The following is a 6,013-nucleotide window of genomic DNA, read 5'->3' on the forward strand; positions in this document are numbered from 1 at the left end:
TAGCTCCCTGACCAGGGATGAACCTTGGCCTTCTGTCTTGGGAGCACGGAGTCTTAGCCATTGGACCACCAGCGAAGTACCCTAGGGGACAAATCTTTAAAGATGAGAAGTGAACATGCTGAAGATGGTTGTATGGAAAGATAGAAAATCCCCTGAATACTTGATGATGTCATTGAGCTGTTACTGCAGCAGAGTTAGACCCACCTGTCTCTAGATTTTGTTGGGTAAGATAACTGATGGTCTTTATTATTGAAACCTTTATGACATTAATGACATATGTTGGATGTCATCCGTAAACAAGCTTTTAAAAGTTGCTTTGAAAAATTAATACAGAGATAATGACAAATATACAGCTATAGAACACTTGGCAAAAAATAAAAAACCAGAAAATCACCAAACAAACCACCTGTGGTAGACTGTTACTTTGGTCAGTCAGTTCAGTCGCTCAGTCATGTCTGACTCTTTGCGACCCCATGGACTGCAGCACCCCAGACCTCCCTGCCCATCATCAACTACGGGAGCTGACTCAAACACATGTCCATCGAGTCAGTGTTGCTATCCAACCATCTCATTCTCTGTCTTCCCCTTCTCTTCCTGCCTTCAATCATCTCCAGCATCAGGGTCTTTTCCAGTGAGTCAGTTCTCGCATCAGGTGGCTAAGGTATTGGAGTTTCAGCTTCAGCATCAGTCCTTCCAATGAATATTCAGGACTGATTTCCTTTAGGATGGACTGATTGGATCTCCTTGCAGTCCAAGGGACTCTGAAGAGTCTTCTCCAACACCACAGTTCAAAAGCATCAATTCTTTGGCACTCAGCTTTCTTTATAGTCCAACTCTCACATCCATACATGACTACTGGAAAAACCATAGACTCGATGAGATGGACCTTTGTTGGCAAAGTAATGTCTCTGCTTTTTATTTATTTATTTTTTTGATGTCTTTTTTTTTTCCATTTATTTTTATTAGTTGGAGGCTAATTACTTCACAACATTGTGTCTCTGCCTTTTAATATGCTGTCTAGGTTGGTCATAACTTTCCTTCCAGGGAGCAAGCATCTTTTAATTTCATGACTGCAGTCACCATCTGCAGTGATTTTGGAGCCCAAAAAAGTAAAATCTGCCACTATTTCCACTGTTTCCCCATCTGTTTGCCTGAAGTAATGGGACCAGATGCCATGATCTTAGTTTTCTGAATGTTGAGCTTTAAGCCAACTTTTTCACTCTCCTTTTTCACTTCATCAAGAGGTTCTTTAGTTCTTCACTTTCTGCCATCAGGGTGGTGTCATCTGCATATCTGAGGTTATTGATATTTCTCCAGCTTGGGCTTCATCCAGCCCAGCGTTTCTCATGATGTACTCTGTATGTAAGTTAAATAAGCAGGGTGACAATATACAGCCTTGATGTACTCCTTTTCCTGTTTGGAACCAGTCTGTTGTTCCATGTCCAGTTCTAACTGTTTCTTCCTGACCTGCATACAGATTTCTCAAGAGGCAGGTCAGATGGTCTGGTATTCCCATCTCTTTAAGAATTTTCCATAATTTATTGTGATCCACACAGTCAAAGGCTTTGGCATAGTCAGTAAAGCCGAAATAGATGTTTTTCTGTAACTCTCTTGCTTTTTCAGTGATCCAGCAGATGTTGGCAATTTGATCTCTGGTTCCTCTGCCTTTTCTAAAATCAGCTTGAACATTTGGAAGTTCATCGTTCACATATTGTTGAAGCCTGACTGGAGAATTTTGAGCATTACTTTACTAGCGTGTGAGATGAGTGCAATTGTATGGTAGTTTGAACATTCTTTGGCGTTGCCTTTCTTTGTGACTGGAATGAAAACTGACCTTTTCCAGTCCCGTGGCCACTGCTGAGTTTTCCAAATGTGCTGGCATATTGAGTGCAGCACTTTCACAGCATCGTCTTTTAGGATTTGAAATAGCTCAACTGGAATTCCATCACCCCTACTAGCTTTGTTTTTAGTGATGCATTTTGGTAGCCCCAAATGAATCTTGCCTCTCAATTTTGCACCATTGATAGTTCCCTTCTCTTGAATCTGAGCTGGCCTACCACTTGCTTTGGTCCTTAGAATTCATCCTAGGCCTATGCCGTTTGTGTGTGTGTTAGTTGCTCAGTCGTGTCTGACTCCTTGTGCCGCGCGCGTGTGTGTGTGTGTGTGTGTGTGTGTGTGTGTTAGTCGCTCTGCCGTGTCTTACTCTTTGTGACCCCATGGACTGTAGCTCGCCAGGCTCCTCTGTCCATGGAATTCTCCAGGCACGAATACTGGAGTGGGTTGCTATTCCCTTCTCCAGGGACCGTCTCCACCCAGGGATCGAACTTGGGTCTCCCGTATTGCAGTCAGATTCTTTACCAACTGTATGCCTTAAGAAAATGTAATAGCTTCTACTTTTGCATTCAGGGAGAGGTGGCATTGGACTTCCATGCTGTGTAAAGTGTAAAGCCCAACCTAACCACATGGAGGAACGCTGGCTGAGGGCTTGGCTAACAGCACCCACTGAGCTCCCAGCCAACAGTCACAACCAATTCTCCAGCCATGTGAAGAAGGTCATTTTGGAAGTGGCTTCTTCAGCCTCTACTGTAGCTGTTGATACTTTGGATGACTCTATGTGGGGCAGAGATAGGCTGCCCAGCTCTTCCCAAGTTGCAGAATACAAGCAAATAAAATGATTGTCATTTTAGCCATTAAGTTTTAGAGTACTTTGTTGTGTGGCAGTAGATAACTGAAATGAATTAAAATGTTATGTGAATAGGTTTTTGTACTTGAGAAAACATTTCATTACCACTAAAGCTAACTGAGGTCTGCTTATATTAGTTTGCACTTATTTCTGACTTTTTTTCTGTGTGCTTTTATTGCTTTTTCATGAAAATTAGCCCTGTTTCCCCCCTCTAGATTATACAATTCTAGAGGCAGGGAGCAAGCCTCCTATCTTTTGCACTTTTCCCCTCTCATCAAGCTTTGTTTTAGGACTTCTCTGGTGGTCCAGTGGCAAGAATCTGCCTTCCATTGCAGGGGACTCAGGTTCAATCCCTGATTGGGGAACTGAGATCCCATGTGCAAAGCCTATACACTACAACTAGAGTCTGAATCTTCTAGAACCCATTCTCTGAAACTAGAGAAGCCCTTGTGACTAGAGAAAACTCTTCATTGAGCTGCAATGAAGACCTAGCATGACCAAAATTAAATAAAAGGTTTGTTTTAATGGAACTCAAAATTCTGTGACAGACTTTTGGTCAAGTTGTTTCCATTAAAAAGTGCTGATTTTCATACATGCTGCTATATTTAAATAGATGAACAACAAGCACCTACTGTATAGCACAGGGAACGCTGCTCAATATTCTGTAGTTATCTAAATGGGAAAAGGAATTTGAAAAAGAATAGTTACATGTATAAGAATAACTGAATCACTTTGCTATACACCTGAAACTAACACAGCATTGTTAATCAACTATGCTCAAATATAAAATAAAAATTTAAAAATGTTCAAATAAAAAATTGCTGATTTTAAAAACTAATAACTTTAAACTGCCCATACAAAACAAATGGTCCACAAAACATTCTCCTTTCCTTCTGAAGGTTTCGTGATGCAGTTTTATCATGAACCCTGTCTCTTATTATTGAATGTAAATGGCCAATTGAGACAAACAGTTCTGAGACTATTCTTCCACCACTGATTAAGACTGGGGTGGCAGGTATTGGGGATAATATTCATTTAGTCTTCTGAGCTTTCTGGGAAGACTTGGTGACCTTGCCAGCTTCAGCTGTGTTCTTGTCCACTGTTTTGATGACACTCACAACCATCTATCTCATGTCATGAACAGTAAAAAATGACCCAGAGGAGGATAATCAGAGAAGCTGTCAACACACATGGACTTACCAGAAACCATATCAATGATGGCAGCATCACCTGCTTCAAGAATTAGGGGCCACTTGCAGCTTTTCCTCAGAAAATGACCATCAATCTTCAGCTTAGTAAACTTGCAAGTGGTGTGAGCTGTGTGACAGTCCAGCACAGGTGTGTATCCAGCACTGATTCAGCCTGATTGGTTCAAGATAATCAGCTTGAACTGTGAAGCCAGCTACTTCCATTAGTGGGTCATTTTTTGCTGTCACCAGCTGCATTGCCACAGTGAATATTTTGACATAAAAATCCACATTGTCCCCAGGAAGGGAGTCACTCAGAGGTTCATGATGCATTTCAATAGACTTTACTTCAGTTGTAACATTAAGTGGAGAACACCAGTCTGCATTGGACATATAGGGACAGTACCAGTGCCACCAATTTTATAGATGTCTTAGAGGGGCAGATGCAAGGGCTGGTCAGTTGGAAAAATTGGTGGTAGGAGGCAGTCCAAAGCTTCAAGCAGCATGGTTCCACTGTCTTTGCCATCTTTACAGGGGAATTTCCAGTCCTTGAACCAAGGTGTGTTAGCACTTGGCTCCAGCATGTTGTCACCATTCCAACCAGAAATTGGCACAAATGCTACTATGTCGGGGTTGTAGCCAATTTTCTTTATTTAGGTGCTGGCTTCCTTAATGGTTTCTTTGTAGTATCTCTTCTGGCTCTAGGGTGGCTCAGTAGAATCCATTTTGTTAACACTAATGATTAGTTGTTTAACATTCAGAATATAGGCCAGAAGGGCATGCTTACAGGTCTGCCCATTCTTGGAAATGACTGCTTCAAATTCATCAACACCAGCAACAACAATTGGGACAGCACAGTCAGACTGAGATATGTCTGCAATCATGGTGTTGATAAGTCTTTGTGGTTTGGAGCATCAATGTTGGTCACATAGCACGTGCTGGCTTCGAATTTCCTTGGGGAGATGTTAATGGTGATATCTCACGTTCAGCTTTCAGTTTATCCAAGACCCAGACATACTTGAAGGAGACCTCTCCCATCTCAGCAGCCTCTCACTCAAACTTTTTGATGGTTCTTTGTCAATTCCACCACATTTGTAGATCAGATGGCCAGTAGTGGTAGACTTGCCTGAATCTACCTGTCCAATGACAGCAATGTGGATATGAATCTTTTCCTTTCCCATTTTGGCTTAGATTTAGGGATGGTTTTTATGACACATGTTCCTGGTGGCACACCCTTTGTGAAAAAGCCTTTTGTGCCTGCTTTTAAAAAATTTTAAAGTTGCCTTTCATCTCATTTATTTACTAAAAATAATTCTCTGTATTGTTTATTAATTTATTTTTTGGCGGTGCTGGGTCTTTGTTGCTCCTTATGGGCTTTCTCTTCATTGTGGTTTGAGGGCTTCTCACTGATGGCTTCTCTTATTTGGGAGTGCATGCTCTGCACTAAGGCTTCAGTAGTTGTGGCATGGACTTAGTTGCCCCAAGGTATGTGGAATCTTCCTGGACCGAGATTGAAACTATACCCCCTGTATTGGCAGGAGGATTCTTAACCACTGGACCACCAGGGAAGTCCTAACGTGAGAACTTTTAATTTCCTCTTCTCTCCTCTGCTTGTATACATAATTGGAACACACACACACACACACACACCAAAAACCTTTGACTTTGATGGAACACACACACACACACACACACACCAAAAACCTTTGACTTTGATGGAACACACACACACACACACACACACACACACACACACACACACACACACACCCACCCCCCAAAAACCTTTGTTTGACTTTGATGGAACTCTTCGCCTCTTTTCTAATCCTTTTATTGTTGCTCGTTTAAGAATGAAACTCCATTTTCTAAATGCACAATCGCTCCTAGTTCTGCTCTCTTGACTCCTCCTGCTCCTTCAGCTTCTGTCCCTGTGATTCAAATTGCTTACTGAATAGCAGTCCTGGATTCTTAATCACAAGGCAAAAGTGTTTTTTTCCAGTCCTCCCTGTTTTAGCTTCTCTGTGGTATTTGACACTGTTGATCTCCCTTTTTTCTAAAACTCTCTTCTCTTGATTTTCATAGCACAACATATGATTTTCTTCTCATCTTTTTGCTCTAAACTTTTCAAAACAGTTTGGATGAC

The 6,013-nt window shown here is 41.6% G+C and overlaps 1 pseudogene; it reads right to left on the minus strand.

Annotated features, from left to right (window-relative positions):
* Positions 1 to 3,714: 3,714 nt before the first annotated feature.
* Positions 3,715 to 5,051, minus strand: LOC136171999 (elongation factor 1-alpha 1 pseudogene; annotated as a pseudogene).
* Positions 5,052 to 6,013: the final 962 nt, after the last annotated feature.

The sequence above is a fragment of the Muntiacus reevesi genome, chromosome 7 (assembly GCF_963930625.1).
Source record: "Muntiacus reevesi chromosome 7, mMunRee1.1, whole genome shotgun sequence".
NCBI lineage: Eukaryota > Metazoa > Chordata > Mammalia > Artiodactyla > Cervidae > Muntiacus > Muntiacus reevesi.